Consider the following 24,133-nt stretch of genomic DNA (forward strand, 5'->3'; position numbering starts at 1 on the left):
CCTGGCAGGGCTGGGAGGGCAGCACACAACGGGCCCACCCAAATTTCCGCCCCACGCGCTCAAGGAACAATGGCCCGTGTGTCCCTTGGAGGCTCCTCCTGCCGCACGCGGCCGCAGCCGCCCTCCAAACACTCTCCCTCTTGTTCGCTTTGGCCAGGGAAGCGGCGGAGCAGCAGGTATTTCCTGCCATCATCCGCCATCCCTGCCTGGCCAGCCCCACGGGGGGACACGCTGCTCCAGCCCGCATCCCTGGGACCCCCAAGGGACCTGGCACCCCTCAGGGACTAAGCAGGGACCCGCTGATGTTGCTGTCCCTTGGCAGGCAGGTGGCCCTGCTCCAAAGGGACACCAGCAGCTTGACGCACCCCCCTGCTGTGCACATCCTGCTGGAAAAGATTTCCCTTCTGCAGTTCCAAGTCCCGGATAAAATGAGGCTAAAAAACGTGCAAAACGCTGTTTTCGCTTCGTTTCCTTTGTGCGTTTCACAGTGTGTTCTGCAAACAGGGCACTTCCTCATAGTTTCGCTTTGGCTCTCACGTTCAGGAATAAGAGAGAGGCTTTTATTTTCATAGAAAACCAGGATTTTAAATTAGCAGCTGGGCTGTGACAGCCCAATCTTCCCGTTAAAATACCTGCAAGCGTCGCTGTGGCCAAGGCTGGGTGTCAGCACCAGGGACACAAGCCAGGAGGGGTCCTGGGTGCCACCCCTCTTGGTGCAGAGCGGGTGCCGGTGGCTGGTGGCACATCTGAGATGCAAGCGGTTAACCAGCTGCAACCGCTGAGCAGCGAGAGCTTATACCAAATACCTGATGGAGAGGAAAATCCGAAGCGAGCATTAGGCAGCAGTGCTGGCTGCAGCCAATTTTCCTCGCTTAATATGTTTCCTGCACTCATCCCCCTCCCTGACCTCAGCTCCTCCTTGGAGCATGTTCAGCCCCAGACGCACCACTGAGCAACAGCCAAGGCCAGCGGGACCGCTGCCATTTTGTCCCTCCCCTCGGCTCAGAGGCCGGGGCTCCTGCCACGGCTGCTGCAGACCTCAGCTGCCCCCCCCGGGGCTCCCCAGGCTCCCCGGGGCAGGGTAAGGGGGCAGCACCCATGGGGGCTGAGCACCTCCTGGCACAGCTGGTGGTGGGATGGCTAAGGGTTAGGCATGGCACCTCCATCCTTTGGATGCGTATTCCAGACTCAGATGCAAATGCAGATCCAGATGAGGATCTGAATCCAGCTCCAAATGCAAATCCAGATGTGGATCCAAATCTAGATCTACATCCAGTCCTAGATCCAAGTGCAGACCCACACAGTGGTCCAATCCTCATCCAAATGTGGATCCAAACCCAGAGACAGACCCAGCTCTGAATCCGGATCTGAGCCCTGACCCGGACCCAGCTCCGAATCCGGATCTGCGCCCTGACCCAGACAGACCCAGCTCCGAATCCGGATCTGCGCCCTGACCCAGGCTCCGGTGCGTGGCCCCCGGTGCATGGCCCCCAGTGCACGGCAGCTGGGAGCTCACCCTGCGCCCAGCGCCGCTGCCCACCGCCCCGTGCCCGGTACCCGGTTGCCCAGCACGTGCCGCCCGGTAGCCGCCGCACGATGCCTACTGCCGGCCCGCCGCAGGCTCCCGGTGCGGCCGGACCCAAGGCCCGGCGCGGGGTCCCCGGTGAACGCGGCCCGCGGGCCGGCGATGCCCAGCGCCCGTGGCACCAGCTCCCCGCGGCGGTGCCCGGTGCTGGCGGCGGCGCGCGCGGGGGGCCCGTTCCCGGCGGCGCGCGGCGCGGCCGGCAGGTGTCGCCGCCGTCGCGGGCAGGGCGGCGGGCGCGCGTGCACTTCCGACGGCGCTCGGTCATGCCCCCGACTTTCCTCCCCTCCCTCCCGGCGCCGCGCGGGGCTCCCGCCCGCTGACACCGCTGAGGCGGCTCGCACGGCGCGGCGCGGCGCGGCGGAGAGCGGCGCGGCCGCCCGGGGATGGCCGCCGGGGCCGCCCCCGCCCAGCGCCGCCGCTGAGACGCAGGGGGCACGGCCCGCCAGGTAAGCAGGCTCCGGCGGCGGCTCCGGGGCGGGCGGGGGGGGGCCGGGCGGGCCCCGGGGCTGCGCCGCTGAGGCCGGGCCGCGGGAGGCCGGCGGCCCGGGGAGGGCGGAGGGGAGGGGGGGACCCAGCCGTGGTGTGGCGGGGGGGAGAGGGGCTGGCCGAGAGGGGCGGGGGCCGCGGTGCCCGTGTCTTGCCGGTGTGGGGGGGCCCTGCCCGCCGCCCCGCGTTCCCAGCCCGTTCGCTTCGCTTGGCAACGGCGGCGGCAGCTCCCGCCGGGCCCGCTGCGTTCCGGCTGCCGCTGGAGTGGCGGCGGCACCGCGTCCCCGCCGCGCTGCCGGCATCTTCCCTTCCCTTCCCTTCCCTTCCCTTCCCTTCCCTTCCCTTCCCGCTGCCCGCCGCATTCCGCCCGCGCTCCCATCGCACCGCACTCGCATTTGTAACCGCAGCCCGTTCCGACCTCCCCCCCCCCCCCCCGCCTCGCCCCGGCCTTGACCCCCACCCCGAGCCCGAGCCTGGCCCCAGCCCGGTGACGTCACGGGGGGGGGTGCGCAGCGAGGGGCTCCCCGGCCCCCCCGGTCCCCCGGGTGAGCGCAGCCCGCGGTGCTCCCGGCTGGCAGCGCCGAGATGTGGAGGGGGGGACCTGGTGCATCTGAACCCCCGCTGGAGGAAGGCGCTCCCCCCCCCCCCCCCTTCCCTGGCGAGCCCTTCTGCTGCAGCTGCTAAATTCCAGCTAAATTCCAGTGTGCGCCCCCCCCTTCCCCCCCACCCCCTGGAAATGTGCAGCTGGAGCAGCAGCCTGAGCACGGTGGTGCTGGCAGCCCCGGGGATCCCAGTGGAGATGCTGCCCAGCCTCGTCCCCCCGCCCAGGGGTCCACATCCCGAGGGCTCTCTGGCCGGTGCCGAAGCCTCGAGGCTGACGTCGCAGACCTGCCAGAGGTTTTCATTGACGTCAGAGCGGGGGGCTGCTGGGGTGTGTGTTTGTTCCCCGCCACCTTTGATGGAGTGCGATGCCGTCCCTTAGATGTGAGCAAATTTGGCTTGGTAAAAGCTCTTGTGGCCACCGGTTCCTGCTTGTGCTCCCCATGGCTGCGGGCGCTGCCTGGGCTGTCTGCCCTCAGGTGACCTCCCAAAGCGATGTTTTGGAGGAACAAAATCAGCAGTGGGTGTATTGCATCGGAGAGCGCGCCTAGGGCCCCGTGCAAGCGGAGTGGAGGCATCTCCGGAGGTGCCAGCACCTTCTGAGGGCTCTGCCAGCTCAGCGCCAGCTGCTCCAGCCTATGGGCATCACTGGAGCCTCCTTGAGGGTCCAGAAATGGTTTTCTGCTGGGTGCCGGGGCTTTGCAGAGCACTTCTACCCCACAGCCACCTTCCCTGGGGTGGCAGCTCATGTACCCCAGGTGGGCAAGCAGCACCGTGGTGGTTCTGCAGGTGTGGGTGCTTTCACCCCTGCGTCGGTGGGAGAGGGTGCGGGGACCCATGGGGGCGAGGCGGAGGCTGGCTGTGTGTGGCGCCCCGGTGCTGAGTGGTCAGGTGCACAGCCGGTGCTGAGACCGCATCTTCTGGTGTCTGTCACTGGCTGATGAAAATGGACCTTGAGCTGCTAGGGGATGGAGTGGAGAAGGATGGGAAGAAGCCAAGTGAGATGGAGAAAAGGACATGTTCCCCCCGAGTGCTTTTCCCTCCCCGTTCCTCATGGGAGCAAGGTGTGCCTCGAAGCATGGCAAGAGTGATGGGAGGGGGGGAGGGGGTCAGTGTGGGTCTGCTCATGGGGCTCAGAGCCTGGGCTGGGGGCATCTGCACCCTGAGCTCTGCAGCCCAGGGCCGGGAGCTGTGTGAAGTTCAAGGCAGGAAGTGAGAAATAAAAAAACAATAATAATAAAAAAATATCACGATGGGTAGAAACCACCGGGCAGATTTAGGGAAGCGGCACGGCTGTGCCGTGGAGCCTAGAAGAAGCGTGCATCCTTGTCTGATGAGGAGCTGCCCGTGCCAGGGACCGCAGACCCACCTCTCCTCTCCCGGCTCTGTCTCCTCTGCAAGCCCCAGGGAACAATTGCATACAGAGTGCTTCGTTTCAGAGCCACCACAGTCATTTCAGAGACCTTTTAGGCAGGAAAAGTGCTCTGTAGCGTGTAATTTGAAGGCTCTGCTCTGAACCTTCACTGTCGCTCTGCTAAATGATCCTCTGCTCTTCCAAACCTTTGCTGCCTGGAAACCAGCAGCAGTGACCTGGTTCCTGGCCTCGCTTGGTCCCTGCTCTCCTTTCGGCCCCGTGCTAAGGTGAGAGGAGTTGCAGGTTGCAAGGAGCAGCCTGGGGTGTTTCTCTGTCATGCATGTGGCCCCTCAGATGTCAGAGTCCTGTGAGATTTCAGCCAGTCTTAATCATCTCTCGCCTCTGCCTGAGCTGCAGAGGTTGTCACAGCTCACTAAGGATTTTCCAGCCCGGAGGGTCGACTCTTATGAGGGCTCTGTGGGAAAATCTCGGGACCCAGACTGATTTCCTCTGAAATGGGGGAGCTGCAGAATTCTTTTCTGTGGCATCCCTCTGACTTGGCAGCTCATGGCGAGAAAGAACGGTTTGTTCTGCCATCAGAGGAAATGGCACAACTTTGGTTTAACTGATGGAGCTGCGCTGCAGCCTCGCTGCGGGCATGGTGAGCGGAGCCCGGAGGTGGTGGGCCATCAGTTAGCCAGGGAGTGTGAGATCGCTGGGGGTTTCCTCACCCTCATCTTTCTTCTCCCGCCCATCCTGGCGTGAGTTGCCCCAAAACTTTTGTCAGTTGGAGGCACACCTGCAGGAACAGAGTGAGCTGCGGGTTTCCTCTCGCCGTGGGCGCTGCCTGCCCTGCCAGATGCAGGCAGGGCTTTGAGTTCCCGGCAGCCAAGGCGTGCAAGCAGCTTTGCAGCCGGGTGCAGGCAAAGGAAGAAGGATGGAGGGAAGGAGAATCACTTGCATGTGAAAGGTTTGGCTGTCACCCTTCAGCCTGTTCTCCGCTGATCCAGTCCCATGCTGCAGCACAGGGCTGAGCACCGGGCTGGTGTGGCAGCAGCACGCCGGCTGGCACCACGCAGGCACACACACGTCTCCTCTTGCCTTGTGTGGCTTCGCTCTGCTTTGGATTTGCTCCTGGTTTCTGCCGAGGCAGGGAGAGTCCCAGTGACGGTGGATTTATGCATGTCACCGAATCAGACACGCGGCCAGGGCAGGAGGGAGCTGTCTTGAGTCCATCTTAGCAGGCTGGATCAGCTGTGCCAGGCAAATACCTGGGTCTAACCTGCTCTTTAAAAACTGCTGGTGCTGGGAACCCCACCCTGTCCCCAGGTGACTGCTGCCACTCACTAATGACTTCCAGCAATGCGACTTGGCTTCTGCTCACATCCTATCCCCCACAGCAGGGCACGAGGCAGAAGAAAGGCAGTTTCCCTTTCCCTTCTTCACCTCTCAGAGGGATGCGCTGCAGCTACAGCTCTTCCAAAGACCGGGTAGGATGCATCCCAGCTGAGGTGGAGCAGGCAGACCCGTGCATCGTCCTGCCGACATCCTGTCCCACTGCCTGCTCGGAAACACGCTCAAAATCCACCTGCTCAGCATTGCATGGATTTGGGATTTCCCCGAGGAGGGCTCGTACAGCTGCTCGGGGCAGGCAGAAGGAAGGCTTTCACCCTGGGCCTGGTGCAGAGGAGGAGGAGGGAGGCAGGTGCAGGCACTGGGGAGCTGGCGTCACAGCCGAGCGCAAAGAGCCAGTTCCAAGCAGCGGTCACCACCTGCGCCCAGCCGGCAAAAAAACTACACGTCCCAGCAAGCCAAGGGCCACCAACAGCGGTGCAAGATGGAGAGCAGCTTCCTAGGGCTGGCGGTCACCCCCGGTCCCGGCGGGAGGGTGGGTGTCACTGCGGGGAGGCCGCTTTGCTGCGAGAAGACAGCCGCTTGGTTTTTGCTTCGGTTGCACGGCCTAGTTTTGAGAGCTGGAATATGCTCCAAGATGGGCTTTCTGAGTTGCTTTTTTTGGTTTTGTTTTGTTTTAAGTGACAGCATTTCCCCTTTAAATTTACATCTCTAGCTGGGGAACACAGCCTGGTGAGAGAGGGAGTGTGAGACTTTTATAAAAAGAATGAGTCGGGTTTTATTATCCCTTTGAGACGAGCAGGGAAAATCTATACTGAAGGCATGAAATAGCAATAAAAATGGACTTTTTGCCAAAGCAAAATTAATTGAGTGAATCTCAGTCCTCAAGCCTGAGCTCCGAGAGGCTTATGAGTTGGATATGAACCATGCTGCCCCCTTCCAGGCTCTCATCCCCCGAGGAGGGGAGGCAGAACCTCCCTGCAGTCATCAGCACTGAACAACGAAGCACGATGTGATCACACAGGAGGAAAGGACTCATGCTTGGGATACAGGCATCCCCACCGCTGCGAGGCTGGGGTTGTCTGCAGCCCTGATGGTTCTTGGAGCAATTACCTTCTCCAGGTCCATTGGCTTGGGGACCTGCTCCGATGCCATGAATGGGATGCTGACTATCACGCAGTGGTCATCACGCCAGCATTTCCATCACCATGAGTCATGGCATCCCACCTGGACTGCGGATTTGGGGGAGTCCAACAAGAGAAAGAAGACTGGACACAGGCTCCTTGAATCCATTGTGGAAACCAGGAGAGGAACCTCTCTTATCCTGGCCTCGGCTTGCTTTAATTAACCATTTTCCTCCCTCATCTCTGCTTCCTGCTCCTGCCCACGCTGGGGCCTGGCTCCTCAAGACACTTTCTGGGCAAAACCATCACAGGAGACACCACCCCACTCCTGGGTCCTGGGTTTTGTTCGTCTGGACGTACACGTGCAGTGGCACCAGCTCCGCTTTCCCCCTTTTTTTGGGGAAGGATGGCAGGAGAAGCCACCGGACAGACCAGCAAGGGGAAAGATGATTCTTTTCAGCAGATGGTGTGAAGAAGGCGAAGCTGTGTAAACCTCCTGAGTCCACCAGAGAGACAGAGATTAAATAGCGAGAGGGCTGAGAGGCAGTTCCAGGCGGGAGAAGGAAGGAGAAAAAAGGAAAATGGGGGTGGAAATAGGATTGGAGAGTGGAGCTGGGGAGAGGAGTGTTGGTTTGAACAGGAATCTCCTCCCACTTGATGTCTCCCCTCCAATTTGGAGGGCCTAGATTCAGTACTATAAAAATATAGCCCTTTTCAATCCCTTATCTTGCAGGAGCAGAAACAATTGGCCTGCAAAGAAGGAGAAAACAATCTGTTTGACTGACAAACAAAAACACATTTCTGCACAAAAGGAGGAGGAGGAAGAGGCAGCTGTCTGGCTGCTGCTTCGGCTTTTTTCCTTTCCCCTCCCTCTCCTGTCCCCTCGCTGATGGTGTCAGAGCAGAGCCGCTACCCTTGCCAGCAAAACACCCGCCGTTCTGACTGGCTGGGTTCAATGTCAGGCTCCTGCAGCAAATGTCATTGTCTGCCCCGCTGTCACCAGCCACAGCGGAGATGCGCAAGACCCTCTGTGATGCGCTCCTGGGGATGGTGTGGGGAAAGGTGGTACCCTGAGCATCAGTGGGGCAGAGCCCAGCTGCCGGGAGAGGCAACACCAGGTGCCAGCGACAGAAACTGATGCTCAGGAGACAGGGACCAAGGTCAGCGGCTCACAGGGGCTGAGCTGGGGACAGAGGGGATGCAGGAGGTCCCTCATTGGGGGACCTTCGGGAAGTTCAGCCAGGTTGTGGATGATACGCTGATATTGCAGCACATGGGCAGCATCGTTGGAGCACCAAAGTGCTGCCGTTTGAGATACTGCTGGAGCCTCGGCCATCTTCAGAGTCAGCTCTGTGCCTTGGTTTCCCTGTCTGCAAAGTCAACAAGATAAGATGCAAATGCTGTAAAGAGAGCTGGGGCAGAGAAGGGCCCTGTGTGCCTTGAGTCATTATCCTGGCAAGTTGTTATCCCAACAAATAGTTATCCCTAAGAAATCTGTATGGCAACCACCATACTGGCCAAATTGGTGCTGGGGGGAATCTGTCAGCCAGGCAGGAGAAGAGCCTGTGGGATCTCAGCAGTTCTTCGCCTCTCCAGAACAAACTCCTCACTTGGAGGCTTTTATAAAAGCAAGAGAAACTCATTTTCCCCACACGATTCCCTGATGAGGAGCAGTGGCAGTTTCCTGCCTGGAATGGCCCACCGAGGGGACTCTGCTCCGTGGGGACATGTGAAGCAAACAGCCACGCTCCAAAAACAGGCACATGCAATAGCCGGTGCCTGCCCAAACCTGGAAAAACAGGAGGCTGGAGCAGGGCAATCGCTGCAGGGGCATGTTAGTGCTACCACAGAGGGAGTCTGCGGTAAATAAAGGGGCACAAGAAGAAAACCCTGAAGCTACTAGGACAGTCTTAGTTGCTTTTGATCCAGTTGCTGGTGACCTGCTAGAGCCCACTGGAAAGATGATCCCGCATTGGTGCATGGTTCACGTTTTCTTTTTTTTTTAAGGAGCTGTTTCATTCTGCAGCCACGTAGCAAAATAACATGTAAGAAATCACAGATTCCAGGTGGGCTAATAACATATAATGACTCTCAGTTCCTGCGTGGTTCTCTTGATGCCTCAGTCCAGGCGTGTAACAGCCAGGCTTGCCTGTGCATCCTCAGCCAGGCTTGTTGAAATGCTGGTATGAATTGATAGAAATATCCTGAATTCAAGTGAATTCAAGAGATCTAGTCTCTGCTTTCTTAGAGTACCGCAACAGAAGCTTTGGGGAATATTTGGCCTGAAGCATTAGAAGAATTTGATTTATCATTTTTTTAATTCCTGCACCTAAAATGCAAGAATTTTCGGCATTTTCCTTTCCTCTTTCATTTCAATCATTTCAATAGAAGATGAGAGGAACCATCTCTCCACACATCAAACTGCAGGCAAAAGAAAATACAAAAGATGACTGGACTCCTTTTACAACTTTGGCACTTGACTTTCCTCCCCAGAAGGGGAAGATGCATTGTCAGCCTGTCTTGTGATCGGGCTGTATCCTTTTGTTACCCTGATAAATGTCAGCTGACCAGGCTGGGATGTAAAAAGCTCCATCTCTACCAGACCGTTGCTGCGCTGCCTTGCACACAGTATTTGGGCAGGAAGAGGCCCAGCGTCTCCTCGCCTGAGCCGTGCTTGCAGGTTTTGCCTGGCGCAAGGGCAGTTGCATGGTCTGCAGGGAAGCACAGGCAGCGACTACAAGAGCAGGTTTTGCCTGTGTCGAAGTGGGTGGCAGCACCCTTCAGGTGCGGTTCTCAGCATGCGGTGATCCAGTCTGGGATGAAGGCACCTTCGACGGAACGGGTGGTCTGCAGGGGTCTGTGCACCAGAGAGGAAAAACGTGGTTTTATTGAAGTGGCGTGGCTGGACCCTGTCAGTGCTGCTCGGGGGCACTTGTTCCCTTCCATCTCAGCCATGTCACAATCATGCTGCGTCCTCTACAGGCACCTGCCCAGCTCTCCTGTGCTGGTACCTTCTCCCAGCTCCTGCATGCCCTGCTGTGGCCCCTCAAGGTCCTCCAGCATCCTCTCTGCTTCTTTACTTAGTACTGCCCCCCAAATTCTCCCTGCCTTCTCACTTCAGCTCCTCCCTCTTTGAACCCTGCCGGGAGAAAAGCTAGCCTGGTGAGGGTTTATCCTCTATGCTCAGTGCCGGTAGATGCAATGCAAAGCTGATGCTGTGATAAAGTAAATCTAACAAAGACGTGGAGTTTGGTTCCCAGGCAAGAAAGACCGTTCAAGGTTTTAGCAGATGCCTGCTGGCATCTGGTCCTGCGCACTCTAAGCATCAAAGGTGGCCATGGGAGTAGCTCTTGGGGTGAAGCCAGAGTTTGGCTCAGCCCACGGCTTGGGGAGAGGTGGCCGAGACTGAGTGGGATCTGGTGAAGCCCTGGCTCTCGGCTTCAGGCCTGCGGATGTCTGGGTGCTCACAGTCTCTGGCCGGTGGGCTGGTATTTCCCATCGCAGACCCAGCATTTGTTGAGCAGCATCCACTCTTGTTCTATCCAGGACTACCTGGAGCCTCTTCTTTCCCTGCTGACACCTTGCTCGCTGGCCACGCGCAGGAGGGGAGCAGGCATCGCTCACCCCTTCTACCAGCCGCAATCACACAGCAGAAGCTCGTCCTCAATGTTACTCTGTGCTAGCGCCTCTTGGGATTTGGCCAGTGTGTGTCAGGGCTCCGCGCCTCTTCCTCTACAGCTGCTCTCCGCTCAGCTGTGTCACCCAGAGCATCCCTTCCTCCTGCCTCGGGTTGCTTTGTACATCCCGTTTCCCGAGTTATTTTGCCCTGATTTATACTAGGTCACGGACATGTGGGTCCCTTACTTGGCTGTGGTAGCACAGCCTCTTCGATTAGGTGTATTTCCAAGCATGACTTCCATCTGTCCATCAGTCGCTATAGCTAATTTCTGCAGCGTTTACAGCCATACAGGGGCATCGTTTGTATGTAATAATTGCTGATGGTGGTAGAACTGCGATAAATGATCTATTCCATGCATTTCACCTCTTTTCTATTCACAAATTGTTTGTGATTTTTTGTAGTTGCATTAAGTATTCAAAGTGACTGTGATTTCCCCCATCGTATTCATTACTCAAAATTGTTCTCCAGATAATTTCTGCAAATAATTCGCGGTCTTCGATCTTTTGTGGATACTCAGTCTCAAGAATGAGAGTTGTTTTAATTGGGAACTTGCATCACATGATGGATTTCAGCTTCCCGATTGGGCAGACTTAATTTTTAGACTTAAGGTTTGGGGAGGGAACTGTTGCAATTAAGAATTTGAAATTCACTTTCTTCCAATATATTCAGTTGCCACTTAAAATAACAGTCTGTCTTCTCCTTTTTTTTTTTTTTTTTTTTTTTTCCCTTCCTGGCCAAAAATCCCTGCCGGTAACTTGTTGGCAAGAAACACTTGGAGAATATAAACAAAAAGGTGCCACCAAAACAGCTAAATTTAACATATCTAAAAACTGGAGTGATGATTCACGGTGGTTTGTTTTGTATTATTCGCCTCGCTCTGGTAAAAATAATGATCAAAATAATTTAGAAACATAAAAAGTCACATAGCGAGGGGACATTTATAGCACTAGGTTTCATAAAATCTTCCATCGATGGCTCTCTGCGTGCCTGAGAAACATCCTGTGGGCTGGCTGGTGTGCAGCGGTGAGTTGATACCCTGGCCTTGCTCGGCACTCCGGCCCTGGGCTGAGGTTGCTGCTGGCTCGGTGGAGGCGGAGGGAAGGAACGTGCAACCAGCCTGGCTCCCCATACTGCCTTGATCTGCACCCGCAGCAGACAAGACTCCGGTTGTCTCGCGCAGAGCTCGACTCCAGGCAGAGGGTGACCGTAAGTGACTTGCCCAAGGTCACACTCCAGCTCCCTGGTTCAGCTGGAAATAGCTCCAAGGTCTGATTCCCGCCCACCGCCTCCCAGTAGCCCCCTCCTGCCAGGAGGTGAGATGGAAAGGTGCAGAGTTCAGAGTTTTCTCTAAACAACAGCCTGGCTCCCACCACCTCTCGTAAAACCTCCTTGGCTCTGTTTTCTGCCCCCCACCATTGGGCTGAGTCAATATGACCCCACCCGTCCCCCCTTAATTAGCATGGGCTCCTGTGGCATATTTATGCCTCTGAAGTGGAGCGTTGCGCCAGCATTCGTGTTCGTGCAGCACCCGCACATCCCGGCTGCTCGCTTCCACCAGCTGCTGCTGCCGATTTCCCTTAAAAATAAAACCCCTCTAAAGGTACAGCAGGGACACCTTAAATGCAGAGCTGTGGCGTGCAGTTAATCATATCCTCTTAACGGGTTTATTCGCTCATTAAATATTTAAGACTCGTTTCTCTTTATCAATAGTGTGGAGGCGTGCAGGCCCCGGTGCAAAGATTTATGCACACAATAGGATCGGTGCATTTAGATTTGTTTGAAGGGATCCGAGAACCATTTAAAACTCGACCGAGGGGGACGGTTTCTGCTGCTGCTGTTTTCCTCCGGTGAGGTTTCTGCCTCCTGACTGTGGTTGGAAGGCAGCAGGAGGAGAGGCTGGGGGTTGTGGGATGAACGGCTGCCTCCAATACCCCCCCGGTTGCTTTTGAAATAGCTGTGCTGCTTTTTGAGGGATGCTGAGGTCTCGGAGGGGGGCCCTGCTTGTGCCTGGCATGAGTGTCCTGTAGTGATGAAGATGTTCTGTGGAAAACGTGGCGCGTGCAGGCAGGACCTGGTGCTGGGAGCGTGGTTGTGGAAGTGGCGTTTTGATCCCTGCTTCCTGCCGCTGTCTGTGGGAAGAGCTTTGCTGTCGCAGCTCAGATGTGAATTCCAGCTCGTCTGGCGCTGTTCGGGAGCCGTCATGCAGGTGCAACATCTGTTGTTCTCCTGTTATTACCTGGGCTCTGCTCTTCACGCAGGTGTAAGAGCAGTGGTGGCCTTTTTGGTTCATAGCATGCAGGGAGGACCAAACCCAAGCCATCACCTTGATCCTGCCTCCCATCCTTCCCATCGTCTACCCTACCCCCCTGCCCAGCGCGGCTCACCAGCCCAGCCCACCACCCAGAGCATACAGTCTTCATCCAGTACCCACCATTTCCCCCCCTGCCCCATGCCTGGCCCCCAGTCCCTACATGGAGCTCCGTGGCTGCCAGCTGCTGCCAGATGTGTTGCCCACTCTCAGTGCGGGGAGGTGATTTCTCCTGCCAAAGTGCACCCTGCGAGCATGTGTACTCCTGTTCCCCCATTTCTGGGGGCTGTGGGTCGCAACCTGGTGCTGGAGCGATGGGGGTATTGTGATGGGGCCAGGAGCCTGACTGCGCGTCCGATGCAGTTGCACAACGTGACCAGCACCCGTCCTTCCATTGAGCGCGTTGCCGGGGCTTGCAGGGACAGCAGGTCCCAGCACGCAGGACTCTATCACCATCTCAGCGGCCTCTGCTTAGATCAGGAGGGAACATCTCATGCCAAGACCTGTCCTCCCCAGGCTGCAGCTTGGAGTCGGAGATGGCAGCAGCTGACTCCCGGTTTTTTTGGCCCCCTGTGGCATCCCGGCAGGTTCTTCTCACAGCTTTGCATGCAGCTAGACATGCCCCTTCCAAAAACTCCTCTCCGGGAGCTGCTGGGGTGGATAGGGAGGATGAGTGGCTGCTGTGGCAATGGACAGAGTTGGCAGCTCCCTCCTGGGGCTATGAGAAATACCCTGGCTGGATTATTGACAGCCCAGAGCACGGGAAGAGTGTGCATGCGTCAGATATTTACCCAAACCTCTCCTGCTTTGCAACGTGCCCACCGAAAAAAAGAATCTGACAGCAATAAAACTGTCGGGCGGCTGCTGCTGCTTTTTTTTAAAGTTCTATGATAGCTTCTCCCCCCCCTTTTTTTTAATAGCTAATGCATCTGTCACTACTTTCCTAATGAGCTTTCCGAAAGGGCCTTGGGGACCTCTACCTATCCATGTGGGCTTGGATAGGAGCTTACTCAGGGGATGCAGAAAGAATTCAGCTCCCTATTTCACCCCCATCTCCTCTCCACCGCCCTCCCAAACTCCTCTCCGAGGGCAGGTTGTCCAGAGGGAGGGGAAGACAGCAATATCTCAGCACTCGGCAAGCTGGCGTGCACCCCCTGCAATCACAGCCAATAATGACAAAAAGACGGGGCTGCTGCCAGAGATAGAGAGCTGAGCTCCAAGCGTTACAGCAATGTCACAGCCTTGGGACTGCTGCTGGCTGCTACTGGAAAGAAATTTCCTCACAACAGGCAGAGTTATAGGAAGGAGCCATTGATTGCATTAAAAAACACCCTCCCCACCTCTTTTTTTTGGCATGGATTTTCAAGGCTTTTTTTTTTTTCCTACCCCCCCCTCCTCCATTTGCCATTGAAGTTGCGTTCAATAAAACCCATCGCCCGAGAGCGTCTGTTCGCATGTTCTCAGCAGTACAATGGGCAGAGGACTGCAGTGTGCAGAGGCTCAGCCAGCCTCATGCAGACAATGAGGGGGTTGGAGCGGGGCGGGGGGGGGGCTTTTATTTTATTTTATTTTATTTTTCCCCCACCTGCCAGCCCCCCTACTAATTGTAATCACAAAAGGCAAGTGGGAAGGGACTGGGAGAGCAAGGCTGTGGTTCACTGGGGTCATGGTCTCCATCAGTCATTCTTCCAGCCTGTTGCTGGGTAAAAGCCTGGCTCCTTGTTTTATCTAAATGACTGTGCAGTAAAAGCCTCTTCGCCCAAAAAAACACCCCAAAAAAAGCTGTTTCAACTGACTCAAAAAGCATGAACTTCCTATTGCCATCCATGAGAGACTTTCCGTTGACTTCTCTAGGCACAGAAGGGGAAAACAGTGGGCTTGGTGACTCAGGCACAAACCTGGGATCTCTTCTTGTCTCTGACGCTGTTGGCAAATCCTTTAGGGCCGATTCAGCAAGGGGTTGAACGCCACCATCCCTGTGCCATTCGATAGGGCACGAGAGGATGCACCACTTGGCAGGACTGAATCCCTAATCGTGCTGTGCCCGAATTCCCCTCAGCTGTAAAATGTAACGGTGCTAACCCTACGTTGTGTGATGGTGGAGAAGCTAATAACTATTAATGCCAGGGAGATGCTTCCAGATCTCTAGATAAAAGGTGCTCAAGGAGGGAAAATTATTATCATTGTGGGCCAAATAGCTACAGGGGATTCGAAATCTGTTTGTATTTGTAGGATGTAACCACTAAGGAGGGAGAGACTGGGACAATGGAGCATGCACAGCACTAATGGAATGAGCATAGGAAAGAGGATATCTCTGGAGACCCTTAAAAACCATTTCCCAGTGGTAAGATCTGCTTGGGTTGTTTGTTCTTCTTCCCAGATGAGAGCTGCATTCATGACGCTTTTATCACTTACAAAGTGGACTAGACAGAGGGCCAGAGAGTGTACTGTAGGGATGAGCCTGCGTGTCTCTCCAGTGGGTGGGTCTGTGGATTTAACAGGTCTCAGCTTCCATTTCTATCTTCTGGAGCTGTGCTTTGGAACAGAGGGAGCTGGACTGGATGTTTCAGACCTGGTTTTCAAGCTTATGGGATCTGGGTTTGGCCTCTGATAGAGATGCAAGGGCATGATGGGCATCTTGAGGCTGCAGCTGCAGCAGGAGGGTAGTTCAGGGTGGGTACATCCCTTGTCCCATCCAGGGATGGAGCCTTGGGATATGGTTTGAGCTGAGGTGTGGATTTGGAACAGCCTCATGGTAGCATGTGAGCGTGGTAGTTTCTTGAAGCAATTTCATTTGGAGATTCATCTTTTCCAGCTGATTCATGTTCCCGGTGCAAGCGGGTTTCTTGCTGTGGTGACAGTAAAGCTCTCTGAGGCTCTGCATACTAACACGCCGTGGTCCAGACTACGGTCTCTTAGCGGGCTCTGAGCCCGGTGGTGCCAGGAGCTGTACAAACACAGGTTGTTCTCTTGAGATTAAAACCAAGTTAGACAAGCTGTTTGTTGTCTGTGGTCAGGCAGTGCTGAGAGACCTGTGCATTGCTGTGCAAAGCATTGGGCAAGTGTGTGAGGGAGAGAGAGACAAGGCAGCTTCCATCCCGGCTCCCCTGGAGAGTCCTCCTTGCTTACCCACAGTTCCTTGCTTGCAGTGGCGTGCACTGCTCCGAAATCACGAAGTCGCCTTGCCTTTGCACCCTGACACAGCCCCATTTTGTGCTCTGGGGAGCTGCAGCTTTTCTCACTGAAGACCTGCAGCACACCATGATCTTTTTTTTTTTTTTTTTTTCCTCTCCTGGACACTTTACTTAGGTTCTTTCTTCCCTCTCATTTTCTCTACCATCAAATGAAAGCCATTCAGACCAAAACGGTTCAGTCTGCTCTTTGTGTCTGGAAAACAGAACACCAAAGACAGCTGGACCTACCCGAGATGGCCACGGCCGTGGCAACAGTGGCTCTTTGTTAGCGCTGTTGTCTCTGCCCCTATCTCCAGTGTCTGGGGCCCTGTCTCTTTAAAGCTTTAGTGTGCTGTGTCAAAGCCAACAGAGAGTTCAGCTTATTAATGGATTCGCTAGGTTAATATCCCAACAGTTTGGTGTGGTGTGGTTTTTTTTTTTTTCCTTTCCCCCACCAGCATAATTTAGAAAGGGGGGGAGGGGGAGAGAAAGATAACCCAGTCCCATTTCTGGGGAGGAGGGCACGCCATGGCTCATTGCTTTGGAGAAATGGAGCTGGAATGGTTGGTCGGGGCCACGAGGAGGTGGTGGCCCAGCCCTTCGCCTTCCTGTCTGTATGTACATTTCTCTCTATCTCCTTCTCCTGCGGGGTTCCCTGCATCAAAGCTTCTTCCAGTTCTTATGCTAATGAGGTGCATTAATGCTTAATGACTGTGAACAGGCTTGTTTAATTGCACCTATCTGAGCAGGAGGCACGTTGCTGTATAAGAGGGAACGACCATGTAAGCAGCTGCATGCCCTCCTGGACAGTCTTAATTACATGTAAAACTGATGTGATCTAAACCACCAGGCTGGTGATTAGTTTAGTGAGGCAGGTGGTACTTTGCAATTCAGTGCCTCAGAAACTCTAGAGCAAGTGAGATCAGATTCTTTCGTAGGCTATGGAGGATAAGGCAAGCCCTGATCATCCTTGAATTTGATGTTGGGTGGGGACAAGCACAGCATAGTAGATTAATTTAATTAATTTATTGCAGTTAGTTTGCAAAGACATTATCCGCGAGCGTCTGTGCAGAATACTGAGCAGTCCCATTAATGCAATGCTATTTTGCCTGTAAATCCTCTCCCCCCGCCCCTTACAGGAGGAATGAGCTGCGATGGTCTCAGCTTTCTGCAGTGTTATCTCGCGCTGTTTGAATACGACTGATTGTCTGAACTACAAAGGGGCCCGGCGCTAATGCAAAGCCATCCCTATTGGCACTAGACCTAGATTAATGACTCTGCATGCATTGCCTTGGCTCTAAACTGGATTTCCCTAAAGCAGCTCACGGTGCTGCTGTCTGCGCTCCCGTTTCGGTGCCTCAAGCCGGGCTGCGATTGTTCAGCTGGCGCGAGCAGCGGGTCTGGGAGCACCTCCAAGTGCGAAGGCTGTTAAGTAGGGGTGCACAGGTATGAAGGTACCTGTTATCGTGAGCCATCTGCTGCTAATTACCCGGCCTCGCTTCTTGTGATTATTTGTTTTGCTTTTATTCACCAGAGGGGGGATTTAAAAAAAAAAACAACCAAAAAACAAAAACACAAAAAAAGCAACCTTTTTTAGAAATCGCTTTGGGCAGGGGAATAAACGGAATCCAGCAGTATCCTGGGGTTGGTTGAGCACCCAGGACCTGCATCTCCCAGGACAGGCACCTTCCAGCACACTGCTGCCAGGGGTGAGCCCCCTTCCCCATCCCCGCAGCGGACCCTTCCCTCGGCCTCCTCTCCCTCCAGCGCTTCCTCGCCGTCCCCGTCCCATGAACTCTCAGATCTCCCCTCTCCCTGCCCGCCCGGGCCCCAGCGGCGGCTCTTCCTGACGTTACTCCCACAACAACCACTTCCTTCCCGTCCCGGCAGCCCCTGGCTCCGCAACCGTCCCTGCCTGCGCCCGGCCAGCCCTGGCCCCTTGCTATCTCCCCAAGACCCCTCTTCAGCTTCTCCACTCCAGCCACCGCTATTTATTTTGTAAAAGGGCTTATCTCAGACACAGAGGCTCTTTCTGCTTGAGTTGAAACCCCCGGCCGCAGGGCTGCTGGGTGGGAGGCGACTCAGGGTCCTGCTCCTGACATCAAAGCTCGCTCCCGCTGTCCGCAACACCCTTGGGGTTTTGGGGTTAGAAACCCACCATGTGGGACATGTTTTAGCCAATCCACAGGGACCAGCTCCCCGGAATTAAGCATTCCCTCAACCCTGCCATGCTTCAGGCTTGTTGGCAGGGCAGGAGGGCCCGGCCATGGCAGCCGCCTGCTTGTGGCGGGAAGGCAGCAGGGCAGGAGCTGCGGAAGAGGCAGGCTAGGTGTGTGGTGGTGCGATGAGAGTGCTGCAGCATCTTCCTCGGCATCTTCCTCCCGGTCAGCGTATTTCCAGGCAGGAGAAGGCGTGCAGCCATGGCAGGGGCAGCAGAGGGAGGGCAGCAGCTGAGGAGAGGAGGCAGCAGGGGGAGACACAAGATGGCGGCTACCCTGAGGGGAGAGCAGGGCCCTGTCTGGTTCCGGGTGGGAGCTCTCCCTCCATGGGAGTGAGCCCCACTCCAGCGGGATGCAGCTGCCTCGCTCTCCATGGGGGAAGACGGAGGCCCCACCACCATCTGTCTTCTCCTTGCCCACCCCATCAAGGCTTTTCCCAGCCTGGTTCCACCAAGGCATATTTTGCTGCACCAACCCTTGGCCTTAAAGTGGCCCCAAGGCAGACTTTGAGTGGAAAAGAAGACTTTTCCTCTCAGAAAAGCCACCCTAAGCACAGCCCCATGGTGGTGGCACCATGGCAGCCGCTGAGCCTCATGCCATTGTCGCTCCTAGGGGCCGTGCCCCAACATAACGCCTCTAGATGAGACCTTGCTGCCCCAGCGGGCATGGCCACCCGCAGTGCTGTCCTCTCGAGGGGGCTGAGCACCTTGAGACACTCCATCACTGAGAAGACAGGAGTGTTTTGCAGAGAGATGCTGTGAAACCAGTGCGGCGGCGGCGGGGTGCGTCTGCCCGGGGGGGGCTCAGCCCTGCCTCGTCTGCGGGCGAAACACCCTCGCGCCGAACCCAAGCCCGAGCGAAACCTTTTTTTAGCACTCCCCTATTTGCCAAGCGTACTTCCTTTCTTTTGATTCTTACCACCTACATACAGTCTGACTGCAACGGCAAAAAAGAAAAAAAAAAAGAAAAAAAAAAAAGAATTGCAACATTCAGTAGAAGGCTTTTCTGTCTAATGACGTTAAATTTATTAACCAAAACTCCAGCTGCACCAGGCTGGGATCTAATAATATTCAGGCTATGGAGACATCAAGTAGAAAGAAGCTTAAAGCCCTTTTTATTTCACAGTAAAACTGTCAGTAAATAACTGGATTGTCTTGAGACTGAGAAAATGGGGATTTATCTTCCTGAACATGAAAAGTGTGCTTATTTTTTTTTATCAGCTTCAAAAGGCCCCAGCAACCTTGATTTTCCTTCCACACCGTTCTCAGCAGCTCTGCCAAGCCCCAAAACCACACAAATCAAGAGACAGGCTCTAAAGATATTTTTAATTAAATTAATTCCTTTTCCTTCCTTCCCCATTTCTCCCTTGTCCCCTCCTCCATCCTCTCTTTCTCTCTCCCTGTGTCCCCAGCTAATGACTTCTAAGCACTGTGACATTTCAGCACTGGCTGTCACTAACACCACACCTCCGTGCTGGTTATAAATTGGGCACAGAGACATAAAATTCCCCGCAGAAGGTCCCCGTTTGATGATATTCTCCGAGGTAAATCTCCAATAGCTCCCTGTTTTCTTTAATAACGCTAATAGGCATAGATTAATTAAACTGTTATATTACTTCCTTCTTTCTACCAGTACCAGTTAGAAATCTTATTACCTGCTCCTCTCCGCTCGCCTTTTCCCCAAGGTGGTTATATTCCAACCAGTTACCAAGGTTTCTGAGAGGCTGTAGCACAAGGTGAAACGACAGACAGTGTCTCCGCAAGGCTGGATCCTGCCCCCAGCCCTTGGCTCCGAAACCCCACCGACCTCGGCAGAGCCCGGGCGGGCGTAAGCGGGGTCAGGATTAAGCCCGGTTTGTCTGAAGAGGTTCTGTCTTGAAAGCAACAGCGGGGCTATTGTTGAGTCTGGATGCCCCCTCTAAAAGGGACCACAGCTGTAGGAAAGGGAATTGTATACATCCATCAACTCCTCCAGGGCCCCAGGATGTATTAGTTAAGATTGCGGGATAGCATGTCTCGGCTCCACTGAAGGGGTCCTTTGAATGACATGTTGGATATACTGTTGCACATCTGGCTGCTGTATTATTGAATTGCTCTATGGTTGTATTTTCCAGACCGCGGGAATGTGTTGGTCTGGAGAGGGGGGTGAGGAATGAAGGGGACGACATGTGGGAAAATTAGAGGGATGCATCCTGTGGGGTGGGGTGGGTTTGGATGGAGCTGCGTTGTGAAGGCGGGGAGGGAAGGGGGGGAGCAAGGCAATGCTTTCACACAAAATGCCGTGTTGCCATTTGAAATCCACTCCAGAGCTTCCTGCTCTAATTAAATTTGTCACCATCGTTACTATAATGCCTGCCATTCCTCTGGTGCTTTTTGTTCTTAGGGATCCCAAAACATGACAGAGGCAAGGGCAGAATCTCCAGGTTCTCTGTGTTTCCTCTCGGGAGCTTTTTCTGAGCAAACCCAGGAAAATGTTTTGGGGCAGGAGCGCAGCCACTTCTGCTTTGGGGACACTGGACCAAGGGACACTGAGGCCGGGGGATCTGGGCAGTTCTTGCACTCACACATAAGGTACCTCCTGGGACTGCTAATTTGCAGGAGCTTGGGCGAGCACCCTGGAAGGCCCACTGCAGCAAAGAGCCCTTCTTGGGCTCTTACATGGCTCGTCCCATTCCCAGCCCCTCCAGACCTGCACGGGAGCCCAGCATCCCCACAGCCACTGCTGCACCTCCACTCTTGGCACCGTGGAGGGCCGGCCAGCCACCGCCAGCCTGCCACGGGGTGCTGCGTACGGCTGCTTCGAGCCGCACTGGGGCGGGAGGAATTCACTAATTACTCGCGGCTCTTAATATGGCCCCTGAACGCTGCCAGAGTGGCGTGAAGGGCTCAGAGCAGGAGACACAACCTGCTCCATCGTGTCTTCTGTGTCAGCTTGCAACGAACTGAATGCAAAAAGGCTGTCTGAGCTGCAAACAGCGGAGCCCTTGGAAATTTAAAGGTGCAGAGCACAAAAAACAAAGGCGAGGCGATCGTGCTGCTGAATATTCATCTTGGTGCCTGATCCTGCCAGGAGCAAAGCCTGCACAGCTCCTGTGAAAGCTGATGGGAGGGAACATTGGTCTGAACCACATCTTGGGCTCCAGCCCAAATCTGAGGGGGGGGGGGGGGGGGGGCAAATTAGTCCTTAATGCACATATATCTTAGACTAAAACCTGATAAGGGAACTCTCCTATGTTAATTTACCTGAGTTATTTACTATACTGATTGCTGAAGGTACTCTGATTAGCGCATGAAATATTTCTATACCTTCGGTCTGATTAACCCATATCTGCAAAATAAATATTTGTCTCATTATAGTTATGCGATCGTGCAATCAAAGACCCTATCATAATGGGAAAGGGAGAGAGTATCCGTGTGAAAAAGGCAGGGAATGGCGACGCAGAACAGAACGAGTGGGTTTGAGAGCAGGGAGATGAAAGGCGGGGGCATAGCTGGAGGGGGAGGCTTAGTGGTCACAGCCTGTGGCCAGAGGGGTTGAAATGCCGGGGAGGGCACAATTCTCCTCCCGTTTCACGGGTTCTAATTGGGACTAATTCCGTTTGACTCAGCAGTGTTGCGCCAGTCCCAGTGAGAGGAGGGTCAGACCTTGGGAATCACAGGGGTGAGTCCCAGCAGGCTCCCAGCCTCCAGCTTTTTTGAAACAGAAGCAGGGAGTTCCCGGCAGCGCGGTGTGTGTGCCAGTCTCCCAGACAAGCTCTTAAAATAGCCCAGCGCACCAGGCTGTGGCACCGGGGGAGAGCGCAGAGGATGAAGCGTTCAGTCTTTCTGGCCCAGATCCGGGAAGAGTGGGGGCTGGCAGCTCCCAGCCCAAGGCGAAGGTGGCTTAAAGCACGGTCTGGGGAGGAGGGCAGTCGGCACCCCACGACCAGGTGGCAGGGAGCAGGGGAGTCGGCAGCCAGCGATGCCAGCACTGCCATGCGTGCTGGACATCCTCCCTCCCTTGGCGAGGGGAGCTGTAAGTCATCTGGAGGAGGGGATCCCCCCTCTGCCATTACAGGGCTGTTTTGCATATGCTCCGTTAGGAAGAGAGAAGAGTTTTATTGTGGCTGTACAGAAGAGCTAAGTCAAGAGGTTGCTTTATGGCTCGTGGATCCCGGCGTAGAGAGGAAGGCGTCCCAGATGCAGCATATAGTAAGCCTGGCAGCATTGTATAGCACTGCTGCATCGCGGAGTGGCTGCAAGCACTGCTCTGCAAAAGAGCTGAAGTCATTTTTCTTCTAAGGGCAGGGGGTAGTGGGGAGGAAATATGAAGGCAGCCCTGTTGCTAAGGAAATCTGCTCTTTGTATGGTCGTACATTTAGGTAATGCTAATGAAAGGCCATATAGTAGCGAGGTGCAGATGTCAGCACTGTGCACTCCTGGATATTTGATTAGCATTTCTTTGACTTTGCCTCCTCTAACAGAAATACCTGAGCGCATGGATATTAGGAAAATAAAATCCCCCTTTCCTCTGCCAACAGCCCAACAGTCCACGTTACGCAGAGAAAGGAAAAGCCTTACCAAAATAAGACACTCCATAATGAATGTGTGTTTTTTCCCCCCTACACACACCCTGGAGAGGATGAGAGCAGACATGTGATGAGAACAGAAATAGTCACATCACTTAATGCATTGCTGGACGGTACCCAGCCGGCACAGTGATGAACCTGGCGTAAGACCTGATAGCAGCAAACCAGCATAGCATCCTATTTAATGGCTGGTGGCCCACAGATGTTTTAAACCTCGAGACTGCATCTCAGGTTTCCCTTTTGACTTGAGCATCAGCAGGCTGCTTTTGGAAGCAAAGGCTACGGGTGCTCTACCCAGGGGCCCAGCGCATCCACAGATTAGCTGGTGTGTGTGTACGTGTGTAGCGTCCAAGCCCAGATCCGGTGATCTGGCTTACAAAGCAGGAGAGGACCCGTGCTGCTGCTACAGAGCGTTGTGTCCTGTTCTCGAGCATCACTGGAAGAATGAGTCAGCCGTTTTCCTTTGCGCGGGGGTCGAGTGGATGCCCCTGTCTGAGTGTCAGTAATAAAAGCACCCAGAAATGTAACGGCTCTGTGCTTGCATGTCGTGCTTGCAACTGTCTTAAAGACCAGCTGCTCTGCGTGAGACTTCCAGAGAGCGAGAGTGCTTGAATGAAGCCCTTATATCTCTTTTCCTTTTGCTTTTTTTTTTTTTTTTTTTTTTGCCACACAGTGCAACGTGGGCTCTGTTCCTCTTCGCCTTTTGCTCTTGCACCCTGGGGCAGCCCGCTATGTCTCAGAGGCATGAGGAGTGAGTCCTCCCAGGAGTCCTCCAGCTTGTGTGAGGAATGGCCCCTCGGGGGCTAAATCCAGCAGCGGGCCGAGGTGGCAGAGACATCTGTGCGGCAACACTGAGCGTCTCCTCGATGGCAGCAGTGCCTGGGACTGAGGTTTGCAAGCCTTTTGGTGCAGCAGCCGGGGACGCCTCCCTCCCTGCCCACCCTGCCAGCACCTGCCCCTCCCTCTCGCCGTTGTGCAACATCCCAAGGGCAATTACAGCAATGCTTACGTGGAGGAGTGATATTGGGAAAGTATTTAGTCATTTTAACTGTTCTGCTGGCGTCTCCCCTCCCTTAAGGTGGTTCCTATTTCTTTCCCTCTCCCAGTGTTTTATAGCAACTCCCTGCAGCAGCCCCTGGCCCAGTGACCCTTCTTAGTGCATCCGTGGGTACCAAGGGCTCCTCTTGGTGAGGGGGAGCCCACTCTCACAGAAGTGCCAAGAGCCGCATTCCCATCAAATGACTCTTCCTTCCTTTTCCTCATCCTGCCGTTCTTACTACTGTGATTTTAAAGCTTCTATGCCTGGACATTGATGTGTGTGGGGGTGGTTTTGAAAGCAAAAGTAAGAGTCAGGAGGATGCAAAGCTGCTTCTGCTCTCAGAGGCTTCTGGACACTTCTCCGTCTCCATCCCCAGAGTGATTCTCTCTGGGCCCAGTGTAAACAAGACAATCCGTTATAGCAGTTTGAGCCGTTACTCTACAAACACGCTGTCAGCCCCTGCCCCCACCGCAGGCTCCCTCTGCTCCTTCTCTTCCTGCTGCCATGCTGCGCGGCTAGCATTGGTGTGGCGCAGGGGATCTCTGTCGGGTACTCATCCACACACGGGAGCAACCTCCAAGCATTGGCGGTGAAGGAAAGCTCCAGCAGGAACTGAAGTTGAGTCTGCAACAGCCCCATCGGCTCA

At 54.9% G+C, this 24,133-nt stretch overlaps 1 protein-coding gene across 1 annotated transcript in view; it reads left to right on the forward strand.

Annotated features, from left to right (window-relative positions):
* Window positions 1-1,954: 1,954 nt before the first annotated feature.
* RAI1 (retinoic acid induced 1) overlaps window positions 1,955-24,133 on the forward strand; it is a 77,025-nt gene continuing 54,846 nt past the window's right edge. The window contains 1 exon segment of the mRNA XM_040591605.1: window positions 1,955-2,031. The gene's annotated coding sequence lies outside the window, so the exon portion shown is untranslated.

Source organism: Falco naumanni, chromosome 4, assembly GCF_017639655.2.
Source record: "Falco naumanni isolate bFalNau1 chromosome 4, bFalNau1.pat, whole genome shotgun sequence".
Lineage (NCBI taxonomy): Eukaryota > Metazoa > Chordata > Aves > Falconiformes > Falconidae > Falco > Falco naumanni.